Raw genomic sequence first — 22,168 nt, forward strand, 5'->3', positions numbered from 1 at the left:
TCAGGCATAGGCACGGCCCGCCTTCTCCTGGGAGAGAGCCGGGAATCGAGGAAGAGGCGCATGGCCTTGGGATGCGGTTGAGCTCCCGCCTTCTGGGACTGCCCGCCAGCCAAGGCCGGCAGCGCCCCCTGCTGCCCGTATTGAGCTGTACACACTCAGGGAGTACGGAGGAGAGACGTGCAGCAGCGAGCGGGGAGCGGAAGTTCTGGGGTGGAGGCTGACATTCTGGAAGACGGGAGGTGAGGCAGACAGGTGACCTGGGCAGGCAAGGGGGCTCAGCAGGAGGCCATCCCTGGTCTGATGAGACAGTCCTGTTGTCCCCAGTAGTAAGAGAGTTCCCAGAGTTTAGCAGAAGTCCGGCTGAGGCCGCGCTCCCTGGGGTTAGAAAGGATGGGGTTGGTGAGAATGCAGTTGTGAATTGGGGTCGAGGGGTTGTGGTCGGTGGACTGACGAGGTTGACCCCCAAGATTCCCACCGCCATCCCTGGGGAACAAGCCCCTCCCTTGAGTGTGGGCAGGCCCTGTGATTGTGACGGGCTCTCACCCCCATGATGATATCACCTTATATGGGAAAAGGGATTTCGCAGTTAGAACGCAGTACCCGACTCAGTTGACTTTGAGTTAATCCAAAGGAAGATGCTCCCGGGTGGGCCTGACCTAATCAGGCGAGTCCTCAAAGGAGAGCAGAGCCGTAGCAGGGTTTTCCTGCTGGCCGGGAAGAGGCAAGCTGTGAGAGGAGGGCCGCGTGCCAGGCACCTGGGGGCAGCTTCTAGAAGCCGAGAGCAGTCCCTGGCCAACAGCCAGCTAGAAAAGGGGATGTCAGTTCTACAGCTGCAAGGAAATGACTTCTGCTAACAACTGCGTGAGTTTGAAAGAGGACTCCGAGCCTCAGGTGAGATCGCAGCCCTGGCTAACACCTTGACTCCAAGGGGGTCTCACCTGGGGAGAGACCCTGAGCAGAGGACACAGCCATCACAGACCTGGATCCTGACCCACCGAAACTGTGAGATGATAAATGTGTTCTCTGAAACTTCCAAGTTGGTGGTAATTCATTGAGCAGTGATAGAAAACTAATACAGAGGTGTAAGGTGTAACCTCAGAAGGGAGGTGTGGCATCTTCATCAGGCCAGACTCACAGTGCCGCATGACCTGTCCAAGGCCAGCTCCTCTGGGGCAGCCTGTGTGGCCCTGTGAGCTGTCAGCCCCCAATGAACCTGATATCTCCTCAGGCCATCCCTTTGTTGCACGCTGCAGGCCATGTGGACTCAAACACTGATCTCTCCTCTCCCCTTTAATGCGGCATTTATAAACATATTTTAATAGTTACATTAAGCTCTTTCCTAAGCAATTTTGCAACAAAATACAGCCTTGAATTTGGGTGGGTTTTTGGGTTTTTCTTCAAGGATACAATACTCTTAGTACAAAGCATTGTTATAAAATGTGCAGGGCTTCCCTGGTGGCGCAGTGGCTGAGAGTCCGCCTGCCGATGCAGGGGACACGGGTTCGTGCCCCGGTCCGGGAGGATCCCACATGCCGCGGAGCGGCTGAGCCCGTGAGCCATGGCCGTTGAGCCTGCGCGTCCGGAGCCTGTGCTCCGCAACGGGAGACGCCACAACAGTGAGAGGCCCGCGTACCGCAAAATAAATAAATAAATAAAATGTGCAAAGTAAGGTTACTGTGATTTTAAAAATCAGGCTGCCCATGATTATCAGAACCAATGGAAGAGTAGAAGCCCAGATAGTGCACATAGGCCACTGCACTATTGTCATGTTTCACTCAAGGCTCACTCAGGAAGTATTTATTCAGCATCCAGTGCCAGGCACTGTTGGCACAGCTGGAGATGAGGTGATGGAGACCAACACAGAGCCCACTCTCACAGAGCTTAGTAAGAGGAACTAGACAATCAACATGCAAATAAATAAATGAAATAACTTCAGATAGCGAGAGATGCCATGAAGAAGACAAAGAAGATGCATTCATTTCCTATGGCTGCTGGTAGCAAATTACCACAAACGCAGGGCCTTGAAACCACATACATTTATTATCTTACAGCTCTAGAAATCAGATTTCTAAAATAAGGTGCCCTCAGGACTGCATTCATTCCGGAGGCTCTAGGGGAGAATCCTCGCCTCTTTTAGCTTCCAGAAGCCACCTGTGTTCCCTGGCTCATGACCCCTTCCTTGCACACCAAGCCTTTGCTTCTGTCATTGGTTTTAATCACCTCCCCTTCACCCTCTTCATGAAGGAGGGATTCCTACCCCAGGGTTATGGGGATGGATGAACACACAACACCCAACACAGGACAGATGAGATAAAAATCAGCTTATTAGTCACACACACTCGCGGCCCGGGAGAGGGGGATACTGCATACCATGCAGGGGCACATGGGGGTTACACTCAGAACAGAGTGAACAAGCAGGGCAGTGGAAGGCAGGCTCTGTAGTAACAAGAGGGTGGGGTGGCCCCTGGTTCCCACGGGAGAACGTGACCGGCTTGTCTGAGTAATTCTACCAGCCGGGAGGGAACGGAAACCCACTACTCAAGAGTAAGCAGGAACTGAGCCTGATCTGTTTGATAAGGGGTCAGGGGGCTGGGTGTTTAGCTGGGGGACCTTATCCACAGGAACAGAGTGGGGAGGGAAACTTGCTGTTGGGCCATAAGAGGGCCTCCAATTTCACCAGATGTCAAGACCACGTAATCTTGAGTCTCATTTTATGTCTTACGCCACATGGTCACATCTATCGTCAGGAAGTGGTTGAGTCAAAATTTCAACCTGTATTAGTCTGACGCCAGATCTGTGGTTCTAACCACTTCACTGCTCATCCCTCTTGCACTGTGAACCGTGGCAGCCAGTGTGCAAAGATGGCCCCCAAGGAGCCACACCTGCCAGCATCAGTGCCCTGGGGACATCTGCTCCCGCACTGAGTCTGCATTGCCTCTAAGACTTGACTAAACGAACAGAACATGCTGAAACTGACACTGTGCCTGTTCAGATCCTGAGAGGGCTTAGCAGCCTCTGCTTCTGCCCTCTTGGCAGCCAGCTGCTGTGTAAGAAGTCCAACTACCTCTTGTGGTGAGAGGCCACACAGAGAGACCCTAGAGGGTAAGACCCCCTCCGTGGAGACAAAGGCCACAGGGAGGAGAACCAAGATGGCCGAGACGTCATCTTGGAATGTTCTAGCAAAATAGAGCCCTCGGAGACTGTACTGCTAGCCAACCTCATGGAGCAGAAGAGCTGCCAGCTCACACCAGCCAATCCACAGCCCAGTGTGAGAGAATACAGTGGTGGCTGTTTTCAGTCACTAAGTTTTGGGGTGATTTTTTACTTCTACATAATTAAAATTCCAGTTTATATCTTCTCTTAGCTAACTTTATATCAGTACCATTAGTGAAGCATAAATACTTCAGACCAGTGCTGTAGTAAGGAACATGACCTGATTCTCTCTGTGTGAGAAGAACACTTGGGTGAATATACTCATATATCAATAAAAAAGGGTGAAGAGGGCTTCCCTGGTGGCGCAGTGGTTGAGAGTCCGCCTGCCGATGCAGGGGACACGGGTTCGTGCCCCGGTCCGGGAAGATCCCACGTGCCGCGGAGCGGCTGGGCCCATGAGCCATGGCCGCTGAGCCTGCGCGTCCGGAGCCTGTGCTCCGCAATGGGAGAGGCCACAGCAGTGAGAGGCCCGCGTACCGCAAAACAAAAAACAAAACAAAACAAAACAAAAAGGGTGAAGAAGGACCTCTAGCTGTATTGCATTTTTTATCATATATATTCACTTCTATGGATATTTTTATAAAGGTGTCCAGTGACTGCTTGCTCACTCTTTGCATATTTCCCATGTTTTAAAAAATACATTCTGTCCTAATGTTTGATTATTCTGAAGCCTTTCAAGAGAGAGTTACCTCATAGATGTCCTTCCAGAAAACACCAAATCGTGAGTTAAACCGATTAGCTAACCTAGACCTGAGGGGATGAGTTAGGCTCTTTGTATGCCTCCGAAGAAAGATGGCCTGTGGTTCTAGATGGTGCTGTCATTGTGCAGTCCCTGGTCTAAAAACATTCTAAAAGCCAGAGTAAGTGTCTCTAAATTTTTTCAGATGCTAAAGCTGCTGGTCACCAGTGGTCCTCTCACCTCTTACATGGTTTGCGATGCAGTGGAGTTTTAAGGCCAAGAATTGTATTAAACTGAATAAGACCTGCTCAGTTTCATCTCATCACCGACTTAGGTCCTCTCATGGGCAAGGGAGAGCCTGGGATATGCTACCCCTGCCCCATCATTTAATCCCCCCAAGAAAGATATTCAGGGCTGACCCGCTGATGTGTGTTTATGTCTCGCACCATCAGAGGTGTGCTTTCCTTCTTTCAGAAAGAAGTCTTGACATGCTTATGTGGGTCAGGCCCTTGTTCCCTGCACACTTTTCCACCCAGCCCTCTCTCAGGAACTCCAGAATTGCCTATCCGGCAGGGCTCATTGACTTCCCATCCGCATTTCCAGATCTCAGCCCTGTCCACCCAGTGACTCAAGCTAGGGCCATGGAAGGCGGCCTCTGTCTCCTTATCCCCGACTTCAGTCACTTTTGCAAGTCCCGGTCCCTCTCTGTTCTATCTTTAGGATGTGCCCCCTGTGTTCCCACCCCATCAGACCCTCACCCTTTCTCACTTTATTATAGGCAAAGCCTCGCCCATCCATTCTCCACACAACAAACATCTTGAGTGAGCTTTCTAACACGTAGGTCTGATCTTCATACCTCCTTCATCTTCATCCTAAAGTCCAAACTCAGTCTCCTAAGGTGCATCCACTTACACTGGGAATTCTTTCTCACCTCCCGCAGAGACAGCAAGCACAGTGGGCATCTGCGCTTCTCTGGACGTGCGTGCCATACTTCCACATCTGTCTTCACCTGTGATGCCTTTCTCTGACTTTCCAGCTTCTAGTTGTTCTCAGGGAACTTCTCAGGCATCACATCCTTTGGGATGACTTGCCTGCCACTTGCCTGTCCCATCAAATGGAGCTGTGTGTCCCTGGGACTTACCTGGCGGTCCAGTGGTTAAGACTCCGAGCTCCTACTGCAGGGGGCGTGGGTTTGATCCCTGGTCGGGAAACTACATGTCCCTGCCCCGGCTCCTGCAAACCCATTGAGTTCCCAGCACAGCTCTCACCCCACTGATCTAGACCCCAGTGGTTGGCCTCCCTTCCAACCCCCAGCCAGTTCGTCAGCTGATTTATTTGTCTCTGGTTTCTCAGCACCTAGCAGAGCCTTGGAATGAAATCATCACTCAATAGCTATTTGTTGAATGAATTGCTTACAACCCAGCTCGATCCCTTTTTCTTTAACTCTGTATGGATGTAGTTCCCTCAAGCACTATTGAGCGGGCCGTGTCTGTGGGAGGCTAGAACCTAAGGCAGACGATGCACGCGAATATTTCACCGGGGTGTTTTCTGGGTGCAGACTCTGTGCACCAACATGGAAACGCGGGCCTGGCTTTCCGCAGATGCATCCAAGAGAGGCTGGTTCTTATCTCCACGCCCCCAGCTGTGTTCACATTGTGATCTGCCCGATCTATCCAACCAGCGGAGTTAAGCTAAAGCAAGAAATCACTGATGAGAAAACATTTTATTTCTCACATGGAAGTATGACATGCACGCATGAGAAAACAGTGATGAGAAAACATTTCAAAGATATGATCAGTCTAGACACCTAGCAGTTTTCTGAAAGGTTGTCCCTTTGGGATCTGCAGGGCCCGCCTTAAGGAGCTGGGACAGAAGGGACATTCCTGAGTTTTTGACCTGGACCTGCAATATGGAACCACTGCAGCCACAGAATTCTTTTTTTTTTTTTAAGAAGCAACTATTTATGTATTTATTTTAAATAGATAAGGGTTTATTTGTTCACATATACGCAGAAGCCCAAAGATTGGCAGATCAGATCTGACACAGTGGCTCAAAAATCAACAGGGGACCCAAACACCTTCCCATTTTTCTTGTTGCAAGGCAGTCTCTATTGTGTCTGCTCTTGCACTGTCTTCCACGTGAAGAGCATGAGTTTGGAGCCTTAGTCTGATTACGATGTTTATTTCAATTTTTAATACAGTGAATATGTAGCATCACATATATGGAATTCAATTGATGTGGTTATCTTTGTTTCTTATAAAGTAAGGCACAGTCCTTCGGTCCTAGATAAATAATGTACTCTTAATATATTAAAAACTCATGAGAAGTACGACCTTCTGCATCGCCATTTGATGGGTAGGAATAATAGTTGTAAAACTTGGTTGCTGAATTGAGGTGTTCTTTTGTAAGTGTCAAAATGGTAGCATAGGGAAAGAGTACAGGTTGGGGGAGATATGCATTAAGAATCTTGTTACTGTTGCCATCTAAATAGAATTGAATAAACAGGTTATGAATACTAGTATTTATAAAGATAAAAACAATGCAGCCACATAATTCTGAATGCACAATAGTGATTCGTTCCTGAGGAAATCCCTGTTGGGTCTGAAAACAAAATAATCTCCGAATGTGAGGCATTTAACATACAAGTGCTATACAACTCCACTGACAAAGAGTATATGTTGAAATTACTTTTAAACAATGCTCCTTAAAAAAAAAAAGAAAACTGCCGTTAAAAAGTTTTTGCTTTTGTTTTTTTTCCCAGAAACTTCTGTCTTGTCTCACTAAGCTCAACACATGGGAATTTTTACCAACTTCGAGGTGGAAGCTAGGTGTCTTGGGGGTGGGAGTAACTAGGAGACACCCCAAGCCAAGGTGTTTTCAGGGGTGTAGTCTCGCCTCTTCTGAGCTGGAGTAACCAGTGGAGTCTTTGCATGCACGTTATTTCACTTTTTCTCAGACAAGAGGGGAGGAGGAGAAATCTACAAGATGATACTCAGTGGTACTCAGGACACATTGACAAAGTGAGTACAGAGAAACCAGCACATTCCCAGCTCCTAGGGATTGCAGTGTGGATTAGAGGACATGTTTGCACCCTGATGTCAACCGGTACTGCTCGGGTCTCTAAGACCTGGGTGAGTTCAAACCCCAAGTCCATAGCTTAGGAAGCCCTGAGCCTTGTATGGTGCCTGCTGCTTCCCGCCTCACTCCCTCCTCACCTGCCTCTGCCTCTATTGGGACCCACACCTCCCAGGTTACAAAGTGTGCCTCAGTCACCAGCTGCCACAAGAAACCAAAAGGACAGAAAGAAGGTCTTTGATTTTGTTTGTTTGTTTTAAACGTCTTTATTGAGATATAATTCGCAGACATACAATTCACCCCATTAATGTGTACAATTCAATGGTTTTTGATATATTCACAGATATGGGCAACCATCACCACAGTCAATTTTAGAACACTTTCATCACCTCAGAAAGAAGCCCCAAACCCTTTATTATCACCTCCCTTATCTCCTCGTCCTTCCCCTGCCCCCGCCCCCAGCCCAGCCCTAAGCAACCAGCAATCTACTTCCTGTTTCTATAGATTTCCCTATTCAGGAGCTTCATACAGACAGAATCCTATAACATGTGATCTTTTCTGACTGGCTTCTTTCACTTAGCACAGCATTTGTTAGGTTCATCCACATTGTAACATGTGTCGGTACTCCATTCCTTCTTATGGTTGAATCATATTTCATTGTACAGATATACAGTGCGCATTCACCAGTTGATGGGCATTTGGGCTGTTTCCACGTTTTGGCTTTTATGAATAATGCTGCTACAAACGTTGATGTGCAGTTTCTATGTGGACAATTGAAGTTTTGTTTCCCTTGGGTAGATACCAAGAGTAGAATGGCTGGGTCATAGGGTAACTCTATGTTTAAGCATTTGAGAAACTGCCTTTCTGTTTTCCAAAGCAGTTGAACCCTTTTATACACCCACCGGGAGTGTATGAAGGTTCTGATTTCTCCACATCCTTATTGTTTCTCCAAAACTTATTGTTTATTGTTATCTGATTTTTTCACGCCGGTCGTCCTAGCGGCAGAAGTGGCATCTCATCGTGGTGTGTGTTTGCATTTCCCTGATGGCTAGTGATGTTGAGCATCTTTTCCTGTACTTAATTGGCCATTCATTTTGATTTGAGAGAAGCGGGTCTCATCTTGCAGAACATTCTACCATTTCCCTCTCCCTCCCCCTCTTCCTCACCCTGTATCCTCCTGAATCCCACCCACCCACAAACGCTCACCTAGGTCCAAACTACATGGAGTGGCTTCCTCTTCCTCTGAAGGCCCTGCACCAGTCAACACAAGGTCCAGGGCTCAGCGTCTGCCACACGTGGGCTCACCTGATAAAGGCTGGGCTTCTGACACCAGCTGCTTAGATGAAAATTTCTCTATCTTGTTGCATCTGTGTAACTGGAATATGGGAGGGGTTTACTAGGAAATAACTCTTGGTATTTACATGTGTTTGAATGTGTGCATTTCCTGCTTTGGAGTGTTACAAATTCACAAGGGGAAGAGCTACTCCAAAATTTCAGAGCGAAGGAAAGAGTTTGGTGGCATATGTTGAAATTCTGGATGCCCAAAGAGCTCACTTTTTGTAAGGATGTACTTCCCTTAAAGTAAAGCAGGTGGTTTTCTAAAGGAGGTGACTTTGGAAGATGAGAACCTCACCCATGCCTGACAGTAGCCATGGTGAGATTGTATGGAAAACTCAGAAATTCTAGAACCACCTTTCTTAAGGCAAACTGCCTGGCTTAATAAGGAGTATTGTGACCTCTGATCATGTGGTCATCTGACCAGCCCTGGCTGAGTTCCAGTCTCAGGCCAGTGCCCTTAACAACTCTTTGCACTTCACTTGTCTAGGTCGAGAATAATCGACAGGATGTCCTCAATGTACTCTTGTTGATTGATGGAGGGACCAAGTCTTCGGGTGGGGTCAGGTGAGTGAGTACAGGGGATGGGGTTGGGTGGGGCATGAGTTTTCCTCATTGTCACACAATGTGAGCTCCACCCAGGTAGCCACTAGGGATTATTAGGTGTGACCAACAACAAAAACTCCATGGTAAGTCTACACCTGTATGAAGGACAGGACATGCCCTGAAATGAAAAAGCCAATCTGAGTTTTGGTCTTTATTCCTGGTTGGTTCAAAGAGATGAGAAACTAACAAGCTGGATGACTTTGTCAAATGGGCAAACCACCCTCAGACTAGTTTCTGCACCTGAATTCATTCATTCATTCATCTCTGAACAGTTATTGAGTTCCCTGATGGCTAGTAATGTTGAGCCCTGAAACCTGCAAGACCTCAGCTAGGTGCCCAATACAGGGCAAAATGATGGAGCTAGAGATGAGTCAAAGTCCTTATAATCCAGACAGGATGAAACCAAGCAGGACCCTGTGGGACCCTCCCGAGTACAAAAGCCTTTCTGTGTCCCCCATTTCTTGTGTGGGGGAAAATGGTTTCAGCCTCTTAGACCTTCCCTGAGTTCCAAAGGGCAGATTCAAACAGTCACTAATTAGAGGAATGAGGCAATGCAGAAACAAAGGAAAGGCAGTCAAGAAACAATAGTGCAGGGATGGGGCAGGATCCTGCTTCCTCCTGGGGGATATACATGGCAATATGCCTCTGGGTTCTTCTATTGGAACCAAGGCCCCCGTCCATGAGGACCCCAGAGTGGTTGGAAACAGAAGGCTGAACACCAGCCTGTTACCTCACCACCAGTCAATCAGAGGAAGGTCACATACACTGCAGCCCACCCCCAAATTTTGCCATTAAAAACTCTTCCCCCCCGGGGTTCCCTGTTGGCGCAGTGGTTGAGAGTCCGCCTGCCGATGCAGGGGACACGGGTTCGTGCCCCGGTCTGGGAAGATCCCATATGCCGCGGAGCGGCTGGGCCCGTGAGCCATGACCGCTGAGCCTGTGCGTCCGGAGGCTGTGCTCCACAACAGGAGAGGCCACAGCAGTGAGAGGCCTGCGTACCGCAAAAACAAAACAAAACAAAAGAAAGCTCTTCCCCCCAGATCGTTGGGGACTTTGGGCTTCTTTAACACGAGCTGCCTGTGCTCCTTGCTTGGACTTCCAGTAAACTTTTCTCAGCTCCAAACTCTAACGTTTGGGTTTGTTTGGCCTCACTGTGCATCAGACACACAAACTTGGTTCATCCACAAGGACTGAATGCAAGAGGAAGGATTGGGCCATTCGACCTAAGGGGACCCAGGAAAGGCTCCTTCAGCAACGTGATGCTAATGTTGACTCTTGGCAGACAGGAAGGACTCTGCCACATGGATCAGAAAAGGAAAGGTGTTTTCGATGGTTGGCACAAAAGCAAACTCATAGAAATGGAGTGCTTATCTCGTCTGTCCCCAGTTCCCAGGGCATCAACATTCCCACTCTCACCAAGGTATGGGACTTCCAGGTCCACACCCACTGGTTGGTGATAACACCAAGCTCAAAGCCCACCTTGGGATCTAGTGCTACCCAAGGCTTACAGAGGTTCCAGATTATTATTGAGCTCACTCCTCCTGGAGTCCAGAGTGTAGCTGAGGTGTACCTTGACTGGAGAGTAACAGATGCTGCCCATCATTAGCTTGCAGAAGTCATGGACACTCCAACTGCAGAGTGGGGGCCTGCGGGGATGAGGTTATAGTTCAGGGGTGGGTTCTCTGTCTGGGCTTGATCCTGGCGCACTAGCATGGAGCCCATGGACCTAGAGCTTTCTTCTGTGTACCCACCTGTATGGTCCCAGGCTCTAATGGCTCTTTAAGACTCCCCTGTTCTCACCAACCACACCTCTTGGACCCAAAGACTGTAACCCATCTCATCCACCTCCACCCGACCCTCGGGGTCCTGAAACTTATTTTTCAGGCCCTGAAACCTGCAAGATCTCATGATCTCATCTTCTTTCTCAGACAGTTAAGTATCAACCTCTAGGACAGTAACAAGAGTGGAGTCCAGGAGATGGGCATTTCCTCCCAGACCAGTGGGTGCCTGTCCACACTTCCATGCTAAGAAACCCCTTTCCCATTCCCAGTAGAGCTGTGAGCAGCAATCCTCAAGTTCTACCTGGGAAGTTGCTCTCATCTTTTCCTGGAGCAGACGACTCCTGTGTTTAAGAATGTGGGGGACCTTTTTCCATCGCTTTTTCTTCGGGCAGTAACTTACTATAGCGGGTAACCCTGACTTGCCTGGTCTTACTCTCTGCTGTGATATGTATATGAGTTCCTGATCCCCCTTCCATGAGATTTGGGATGGCCTGCACTGGTCAGCTCTTGTGTGCTTATTGGGCAATCCAACTTCCATGGCAGTGCATGTCCTACCTGGCCTTTACATAAGCTTATCCCACTTCGCTAGAGCAGGAGACAGCAGTGGCAAACCAGAACCAGTCCTATAGCTTTGGGTCGAGGGTGCCTGAGTCTGGAGTGATGCCCCCAAAAGTCTCACCTCCCTCACCCACTCCCAAGCAGAATTAGGCAGGCAACACCTAATGTTAAGAAAAATTAAAATTCTCATGCCTTTGTCAAAGCAGGAAGTTACAACTTGGAGCCAGAGAGACAGGGAGTCAGGGTACCATCCTCCTTGATGTTCACATTTCAAAGAGACGGCTCCAAGGCCCCCAAGAAAGACGTCTCTGGGGAGTCAAACTGGTAAAGGGTTATTAGGTTTTATTGAAAGGCTTACACACATCTCAAAGAGACAGAGAAAGGATTGTAAAGGAAACACCCTAAGAAAGGGAGGGAGGGAGTTCTCTTTCCCTTCTGGCACCAGGGAAAATCTTTTCTTTCCATTTGTAGTTACCCTTACACCGCCTAGGGAAAAAGGAGCAGGTGAAGATCTGCTGAGGGGCCGAGCTGCCCGGGAGGATGGTCCCCCCAGTGGAAGTGCCCCTGTAGTCCAGGAGGATTGGCCCTCCTTTTCCTGTTCGCTGGCTGCTTCACTTCTCGGGCCACTGGTCAGTCCTGGGGCTGCTGTCTATCGAGGTCTCACAAGCACCCTCCCAAGTCCGGGTTCCCACATTTCCCTTCCACATCCCCATCCCCATTTCTCTGTCTGAAACCTACCATATGCTGCATGGAGTGACCTTGGAAACACAACAATTTTTCTTCTTTTTGTGCTGCTGGAATCTGCAAATAGTTCAAGAAGGTGTCACCAGGCCTTGGGGAAGTGAACTAGAACTCTGGATACCTGGGGCCCCCCCAGACAGATTAAACCAGAACCACTGGGCAGATTTTGTTTTTGGTTTTTTAAAAATATTTATTTATTTGGCTGTGCCGGGTCTTAGTTGCGGGAGGTGGGATCTAGTTCCCTGACCAGGGATCGAACCCAGGCCCCCTGCATTGGGAGTGCAGAGTCTTAACCACTGGACCAGGAGGGAAGTCCCAACTGGGCAGGTTTTAAAGCTCCTAAATCTTTAAAGGATTCTAAAGTGTAGCCAAGGTTGAAAACTGCTGGCAGGGGCAGAACGTGAAGGGATCTTTTGTGTATTATTAGGGAGTCCAGGCTGGAGCCTTTTGAGAAAGGGAAGACCTTTGAATTTTTGTAGGGAGAAGGATAGTACTGATAGATTGGGGATTTTGAAAGATGCTCTGGCAGCCGTGTGAAGGGTGCACAGGAGAGGAACAAGCCCAGGGAACCAGGTAGGAGACTGTTGGGTGATCCAGATGAGAGCCTGGGCTGGAGTGGAGGCAGCAGGACAAAGAAGAAGACCCTCAAGGTCGTCCTTTCCCTGTCTCTCTGCTCTTAGGTTTCCGCAGCCCCTAAGTCAGTTTCCAGAAGAACAGGAGTTAGCGTTCACATCTAGAAGTGAGGCAAATGTCCCCTCATGAAGAGGCAGAAACATCTGCTTATGTCACCCATCAAATTCAAGTGTAAGGTAATTCTAACAGAGCAATGATAAGGGAGAGAGATTCTGGATAATTTTATCTGTTCTCAATTGTACGTGTTTTTGTAACATGGTTACATTACGTAGGTATAGGAAAACCAAATTCGTGATAGTGAAAAGCATCATTAAACAATTTCTTCTCATGGTTAACATTCTTGTGGCAGATTTGAAGTTCCTGGGATGGAATGCTGGAGATTAAACCGGGACTGCTGTCTTCAGTTTTCTTTGCCTTGTTTCTAACAGTCTGTGAAGGAGAATGACCAGGGTCCCAATCTACTTGGCAGTAGAATTCCCTAAAATGGAATAATAGAGCCTTTAGTGTGGAGCTTAAGTCCTGGGAGCGGGCTGAGGTTCACGGAAATCTCAGGTGTTATCTAATCAGCCAGTATTTCTTCCCAGTAGGGGGCAGTGTTTGCAGCTCAGTCCTCCACAATGATGTAAGGTGCCACCTGCAGGGACTGACTGGTGTCTTCTCTTCCTAATTCATCCTGTTTGTTCCTGTTTCCAACCATTGCCACAGGAAAATGTTTCTCCTGTGTGAGAATTCAGCAAGAATGATGGTTGCATCTCTTTTTCATCTGGAAAACCTCGATCTACTTTTGCATCTTCCTCTTATCAGACATTTCGGCGACCCTTGCCAGTTAACCACTCCCTCCTTCTGGAGGCGCTTTATTTTCCTGACTCCCAGGGTGGTGTTTTTCCTTGCTCTTCCTCCTACCTCGTGCTGTTCCCTCTTAGTCTCCTCTTCTGCTTTCCTCTCCGGAGAGACTGAATATACAAATGGACAATAGTCAGATCATATATAAAAAGAGAACTCTGACCGACAATCTGCAGCAACCTGTCCAGGAAAGCAACCCCTTGACTCCAGTAACCAGCCCAGGAAGCCAGCCTGCTGTCAGTCCGACGTGTAGGCAGCTAGACTGCCATCTCCAGTAACAATACAGGAAGTTCATCAATAAGTTCTGCAACAACTGACCCCAAATGGCCAGGACTTAATAACTGACAGCTGCCCAATTTTTGTCCCCGCTTCCAACTTCAGGCCAACAGAGAAAGCCAAATATGCACCCTAAGCATTCACATAGGATGCCCCGCTCTAATTACCCCACCTCCGGCTTCCCCAGGCCCACAGCCTCGAATCAGGGACACTGAAGCCGTCCCCTTCTTCCACTACGAGGTTTTCCCGCTCTTCTGCCTGCCTTTGAGTCTGCCAAAATGCAAGTGATGGTGGCCAACTCCCTTGCTGCAGAAAGCTCTGGAATAGCTTTGTTTTTCTCATTTGGTTCCACACTCCTCTGTGAAGCTCGAATCCCTGGAGCGTCTCCAGACTTGAACCTCAGACCTCTCTTCCCTAGCTACCCTTTCTCCATGGGGGTCTCATCAAGTCCCCTGGCATGAAGTACCATCAGTATACTGATGACAACCAAGTGTATATCTCCTCCCTGATTCCTCTCTGAGCTTCAAATTCAATATACAAGCGCCCACTTCTAGACCTGGACTTTGAAAGGCATCCCAAATTTCCCGTGTTCAAAAGAAAAACTTCCTAAATTTCTCCCTCACCTTCACCATCTCAGTTCATGACACCAACCTCCATGCAGCCACTCAAACTTTGCTGGCAACCCTAGCTGACGTCCTAGATTCCTCTTCTCATCTGTTGGAGTCCTGGACTCTGCCACATTATTCAGAGCCATTCAGCGACTTCTGAGAGCTCAGTCTCAAAACGTTTCTATTTGTTTGTTGTTCTCCCCTCCCCCACTCCTCTGCTACCAGCCGAGTTCAGACCCCATCATATCTCACATGGTCCGTGCTGCAGAGTGAATGAACAAGCAGCTGGGTTGCTTTCTCATCAGCCTCCAATATCTGACTGTTCCCAGTGGTACTAAAGAGCCTTGTCAGCAGATGTAATTTATCTTCTAGGAAAATTTGAATTACATTTCATGAAAGATATGTTATTAACAAGGGGGTGGTGAAATGTAAAGGTAATTAATCTTTGAGTTAGGCTCTTCATAAAAAAAAAGCCAAAAGTTTCCATATTGCAAAAGATTTACGTATCCATTCATCCTCAGAAACACTGAGGCCAAGTATTGATCACAAAATACTTATTAATTCTCCTAGGTTGTTATTGTTCTATATGGTATTGGTTGCATGTTCTTATACCCCTTTCTCTCTCTCTCCCTCTCTCTCTCTCTCTGTATACATATGTACAAATATATGCAAGTGTACTAGGAAAAGGAACAGAGGTTAAAATCATGATTACCCACGTAGCTGAACCCAACTATATCACAACTTGACATCTTGTAACATGTATTCCAGATATTTCATATTTATAAAACATTATAAAGACCCTCCACACCCCACTCCTTCGTTCCATTTCGGTTCTTCCCTCTGCAGAGGCAACTTTATCATGAGTTCACTATTTATAATCTCATGCGTGTTTTTGTACTTAGACTGAATTTTATAAGTCTGTAAGTAAGATATAGTTTGTTTTACTGATGGTATGTTTTTTAAATTGGTATATTTTAGGCATTATTTGGCAAATTACTTTTAAAATTCAACATTGTTTTTTATGTTTACGCATGTGGAAACATATTCGGATTCATTCTTCAGGCATCCTTGTTTTCTTTCCATCACTGAGGTTTATTGAGTTGTACAGAAAAGTAGAAAATAACGAGCATCAGCTCGATCAATTTTCATAAAGCGAACATATTCCATGTGACCACAAACCGGGTTAAGATATTGAATATTAATTACACCCCAGAAGCCCTCACATGACATCACCTGGCCATCATCTACTCCACTTCCCCAGAGAAAACACTTTCCTAACTTCTCAGGCCATAGTTGCCAGTTCAAGAACTCTGCATGGAGGAATCAGAGTTTGTAGACTTGTGTCTGACTTCTCTTGCTCAACTTTATATTCGAGAGGTTCATCTATGTTTTACGCATAGAGGTAGTCTGTTCATTTAAAATTTTCCCTTTAATAGACTTTACTTTTAGAACCATTGTAGACTGTCAGAAAAATTGGGAAGATAGTACAGAGAGTTCCTATATACCTCATCCAGTTTCCCCTATTACTAACCTCTTACGTTAGTATGGTACATACTAATGTAACTAATATCGATACCTTATTATCAAAAGTTCATAATTCATTTCGATTTTCTTAATCTTTACCTAATGCTCTTTTTTTTCTGTTCCAGGCTCCCACGTGACATTAGTTGTCAGGTCTCTTTATGCTCCTGGTGGCTGTAGCAGCTTCTCAGACTTTCCCTCTTTTGATGCCCTTGAGAGTTTCTGTGAGCTCTGGTCAGGTATTTTGTACGGTTCCCCAATATTGGGATTTGCCTGGGTTTTATTTTATTTTATTTTATTTTTGCGGTACGCGGGCCTCTCACTGCTGTGGCCTCTCCCACTGCAGAGCACAGACTCCGGACGCACAGGCTCAGCAGCCATTGCTCACGGGCCCAGCCGCTCCGCGGCATGTGGGATCTTCCCAGACCGGGGCACGAACCCGTGTCCCCTGCATCGGCAGGCGGACTCCCAACCACTGTGCCACCAGGGAAGCCCTGCCTGGTGTTTTTCTCATGATAAGACTGGGTTTAGGTTGGTGGGAGCCAGACCACAAAGGTGAAGTGCTTTTCTCATAACACCATAGCAAGCATATATACTGCCAACATTATTGATGACTGTTGACGGTGGCCTTAGTCACCTGCCGGAGGTAGCGTTTGTCCGGTTTATCCCCTGTAAAGTGACTCCTTTTCTCTCACTTTCTATGTTGTACAGTTTGGAAGGAGGTCACTCTGCACAGCCCTCACTTACAGAGTGAGCAGTTTTACTCCCTCTCCTTGGAGGCAGAGTATCTACATAAATTCCTTGGAATTCTTCTGTATGGGAGAGTTGTCTCTTCTTCCTCATTTACTAATTTATTCAGTCATTTATTTACATCAGTATGGACTTGTGGATATTTACTTTATTTTCTGGGTTATAATCCTTTGACCCCTGGAACTCTTTCAATGGGCTACTGTGGTCCTTTGTCCTTTGACACACCGGTCAATGTTTTATTTTGTTTTGTGTTGAGCTCTTCCTCACTTTCAGGGACTACCAAGTTATCCAGGCTCATCTTGTGTATGTCCTGCCTAGTCTTAGAATCAGCCATTTCTCCAAGGAGCCCTGGTTCATCTTATTGGAGAACGGTGTTAGAAACCAAAATTTGGGTACTAAGCCATGCTTGATACCGGGGTGTCATTTCTTGTTAGACTTCTCTGATGACAGAGCAAAAAATATATGTGTACTAAGTGGTGTGTATATAGTGAAACTATAAACCCTTGTATATGTAACCATCTGTATCTATATTAAGCAAAGCATGAGTTCGTATTGATATCTCAAATCCATTACTACATGGATCCTACCCTTGTTTATCCATAAACTCCCATTCTAATACTGAGAAACCTGGCTCCACCATCGGCCATACGTTGATGTGATTGTTCCAGTCTAGTATACATATATAGCTGTATCAGAATTGTTAACCAGTACCCCGAGGGAAACAGCTTTATCCACTAGTGTACAGAGCTCGTATGCAGTTCCTTTTGCCTTTAGTCTTAGAGATCTCGCTCATTTCCAAAGACACTTAGGTCAACACCTCTCCCCACCCCACCTACCCATCCCCTTCAGTGAGGTTGTTTCTTGTAATAGTTAACTTGAGAACTGCAATAGTTAACAAGTTAGGGCTTCCCTGGTGGCACAGTGGTTAAGAATCCACCTGCCAATTCAGGGGACACAGGTTTGAGCCCTGGTCCAGGAAGATCCCACGTGCCGTGGAGCACCTAAGCCCGTGTGCCACAACTACTGAGCCTGTGCTCTAGATCCCGCGAGCCACAACTACTGATCCTGCACTCTAGAGGCCGTGTGCCGCAACTACTGAAGCCCGCACGCCTAGAGCCCATGCTCTGCAACAAGGGAAGCCACCACAATGAGAAGCCTGCGCACCGCAATGAAGAGTAGCCCCTGCTCGCCACAACTAGAGAAAGCCTGCGTGCAGCAACGAAGACTCAATGCAGCCAAAAATAAAATTTAAAAAAAGTTAACTAGTTAACTTCTCTTGTCACAGTCTGCATTCCTTCCTGAGGTCCCCCAACTTCTTAAATAATTTTTTTAAAAATTTGCAGTCATCAGATTTCACTCTTTGTTCTATAGATTTTGACAGATGCATAGTATCTTGTATCCACCATTATTGTAATTTTACTGCCCTAAAAACTTACATTACAACAATTTTACTGCCCTAAAAATCCCCTGTGTTATTCATCCTTCCCCCCTTCCTCCTGAACCCTGGAAACCACTGATCACTTTACTGTGTCTACAGTTTTACGTTTTCCACAGTGTCATATAAGTGGAATCATACTATATGCATCCTTTTCCTACAGACTTCCTTTACTTGGCAATATGCATTTAAGTTTCCTTCATGTCTTTTCATGGTTTGATAGTCATTCTTTTTATTGCTGAATAATATTGCATTGTATGGAGGCACCACAGTTGGTTTATTTGTTTGTTTAATCAGTTCCTGCTAAAAGTGTGTTAAAATTCCACCCTGTTCGTAGATTTGTCTTTTTCTTCTTTTTTTTTCTACACTTTTTGCTTTATAAACTGATGATATATTTAGTACATACAAATATAGAATTTTTATATCTCTCTGATGAATTGAGTCTTGTCATTATGAAATTCTCCTCCTTATCTCTAGTACGCTTCTTCTGTTTTGTCAGTTATTAGCATCCTTATGCCAACTTTATTTTGTTTAGTGTTTGCATGGCATATTGTTTTCTGTTCTTCTGCTTTTAGCATTTCTGTACCCTTATATTTAAAAGGTGTCTCTTATAAAGCCCATATAGCAGGCTTTATGTTTTTATCCTGCCTGATAGTCCTTGCCTTTTAATTGAAGTATTCTGTCTTTTATGTATAATATAATTACTGATGAATTTGGGTTTAAATCTACAATCTAAACAATTATTTTCTGTTAGTTTCACTTGTCTATGTTCCCTTACTTTCTTTCCTTTTTTGGATTACTGAAGTTTTTATTTCATATTTCCCCATAATTAATTTATTATCTATGCATTCTTTCATTATTATTTTAGTGACAACACCAGAGATTACAACATGCTCCCCATAATTAATTTATTATCTATGCATTCTTTCATTGTTATTTTAGTGACAACACCAGAGATTACAACATGCTCCTTGAATTATTAAGATCTTTATTTTGCTTTCAATTTTAAAGGATATTTTCACCGGGTATAGAATTCTAGGTTGGCAGCTATTTTCTTTCAGCACTTTGAAAATGTCATTTCTTTTTTTTTGGAGGGGGAGATTCTATCATTCCTTTTGAGAAATAAGACATATATTTTATTGGTGATTCTTTAAGTTATGTATCTTTTTCTTCCCCCATCTCATTTTAAGAGGTTCTCTGTCTTTTGTTTGCTGCATTTGTATTATGATGTGCCTACAGGTGACTTTCTTTGAAGTAATTCTGCCTGACATTTTTAATATTTTTTTAATCCGTGGCTTGATGTTTTGAAATCAGTTTGGGGAAATTCTCAATCTCTACCTCTCCAAATATTTCTTCTGCTCCATTTACTTTCTTCTCTACTTCTAGGACACCAGCTGCACTTGTGTTAGTCCTTTTCCCTGTATTTCTTATACTCCTTTTTTGTACTTTCCATTATTTTTTTTCCTTGTGCTTCACTCTAGATATTTTTAACCTACTTCTTCTAATTCATGAACTCTTTCTTTAGCTGTGTCTAATCTACTACTAAATGTATTCATTGAATTGATATCTTTTAATAGATTCTAGCTTTCTGCTGAAATTGTATTTATTTATGAATTAACTTTGGTAATTTATTTTTTGCTGGAGAAATATTTCATCTAAATATTCAAATTTTGTTTATTGAGTGACTTTTCATTTAGTTGATCCTTTCTATTTTTCTTTGTTCTCTTTTTTGTTAATTTCTGTTCTTGGCTTAAATTTTAATTTATTCTACTTTCTTTAGTTTATCGCATAGTTTTTTTTTGTTTTTTTTGTTTTTCCACACTGTGCAGCATTCAGGATGCTGAACAGGGATCAAGTCTGTGCCCCGGGTTAGTTCCCTGACCAAGGATCAAACCCATGTCCCGCTGGCATTGGGAGCATGGAGTCTTAACCACTGGACCACCAGGGAAGTCCCTCTTCTTTTGCTTTTTGAGTTTAGTTTCATTTATTCATATTATTTTTCTTTTTAAAAATGTATTTAATGCTATAAATTTACCTCTAAGAACCACTTTATGAACCCAGAGGTTTTCATATATAGCACTCTATGTCATTTAATATCTTATTGTTTCCACTGTGTTTACTTCTTCAATCAATGAGTTAAGTAGACATATATTGATTTTTTGGTTCTCAGATATAAGAAGGTTTATTGACTATGTATTTATTATGGATTCATAACTTTTTAAAAAATAACAAACAGTATTTATTTTTCTATCAAATCTCTAATCCATGTTCCAGCCAATGCATGGAGTGTAAATCAAGCCCCATGTAGACTCTTGGTAAAAACAATTGTAACTTTCTACAGGGTAAAAAAAAAAAAAAATCAGCATTTTTTTCTTTTTTTTTAATTGGAAAAAAATTATATTTTGGAAGAACTCACTACATAAGGTGACAGAATTCCAAAATCAAATTACATGAAAATATACATCATAATTTCTTTGTACAATAGGTGAGAAAAATCTGCAGTATAGAGAATACAGGCAAAGAAATATGAAGGGCTGAGGAAAAGGGTATGTGGTTAAACAGCATTTTAAATAGCAAACCCAGAAGTTAAGTAGAAAACCTGTAGCTGTGCATGATTAATTCATCCAATATTCACATTAGGTAACTGAGGGCAAAAATAAAACCAAATCAGAATTTTTTACTGTTTGGGGTACATTTCAATAATGTTAAATCTGAATTGAATTCAGAGCCAACCCTTTTTAGTTCATGGGGATAATGACTGAATTCAAGAGCTTTCAACAACGAAAACATGTTATTGAAACATCCAATCCAAGAGATGGATGCAAATATAATACAAAAGGGACAAAGCACCTAGTGACAACCATTCCTCTGAAGTCATCTTTAAAAATCAAGTAGTTGCTTATTGAGTGTTTCAGAATTTGCACTAAATGATTTGAAAACTTCCTGGTAGACAGAGGAGATTAAAGCAAAGGGAAGTGTGTCAAAACAAAGAAGATACATAGTTTAGTAAGTGAAAAGAGTTTAATGAAGCTTCAATAGTTTAAAGGAAGTTACATGGAAACTTTTAATCCTAATTGCTTTTTATCTGACATGCTTTAAGGAGTCTTTTAAAACTGATAAGAACAATGAATAGGGAAAGAAAACCTGCTAAAATCTTTTTAGAATTTACATGATTCTTATTTTACTACAAGAAAGCATTATTGGGTACAAGGTGTGTTTGTGGATGTACATGAACGGTATATATATTTTCCAGATCATGTTGTGCTATGTACAGGTCTTTACAATTCTTCCTGAAGGTTAAAGCAGTTCTTTAGAATTCAAAATGCATAATCATCTGTAAGTTGGCACTTGTTAGGCTCCTGTCAGCATTGATACTGGCATGTTTTATTGCAGCCCAGTTCCAGCCAGTGTTTGCCAAACTGTTACAACAGAAGTCCAGCAATAGGTGGGTAGGGTGCAGGAAAAACAGTGCCATGTTTCTCAATCGGAGACCCTGAAATGAGTGAAGTTACAGCTGTTGAATAAATGTCACTCAAAAGCAGTCTCTTGCTTTTTCTTACACAGCGGGCAACCTTCCTTTCGAATTCTCCATTTCTGTCTTCCCTCCATTCTTTTGCAGCATCAACATTAGCAGGTGAGTCTCCATTAGGATCTGGAAGCATAGAAATGACACTAATCGTGATGGTTTCCACGGTGTGAATAGGCAGCCAGTGTTCCTCTGGCTTTTCATAGCCATATTTACCTTCCCCTGGCTCGTGAAGAATAGAAATGCATGCATCACCATTTTTATCAACATTTGGGTGCCAGATTTCTGTAACGAATTTCATTTTAGGAGGCCTAAGGGGATAATCTTTTGGGAAAGTGAGATGAGCCTGAAAAACATCGCCTTCATAAAATGTATCTGGAGGACCAATAATGACTTTCCATCGATAGAGATCGTTGTCATTTATTCAACCTGCTGAAAAGCCTTCCACTGGATTTTTGTTGAGTCCTGCCAGCTGTCTTTGCAGTAGCAGTGCAGACTGCAGCTCCGTCATCCTCCCCGCCAAGGGCCCGGGCTGGGGCCGGGGCTTCCGAAGGACTGAGGACAGGCTCTGGGGCTGCTGGAGCTGGG

At 44.8% G+C, this 22,168-nt stretch overlaps 1 pseudogene; it reads right to left on the bottom strand.

Annotated features, from left to right (window-relative positions):
• On the bottom strand, window positions 1-22,151 carry LOC114890790 (annotated as a pseudogene).
• Window positions 22,152-22,168: the final 17 nt, after the last annotated feature.

Source organism: Monodon monoceros, unplaced genomic scaffold (genome assembly GCF_005190385.1).
Source record: "Monodon monoceros isolate NGI ecotype Baffin Bay Population unplaced genomic scaffold, NGI_Narwhal_1 Super_Scaffold_11, whole genome shotgun sequence".
Taxonomy (NCBI): Eukaryota; Metazoa; Chordata; class Mammalia; order Artiodactyla; family Monodontidae; genus Monodon; species Monodon monoceros.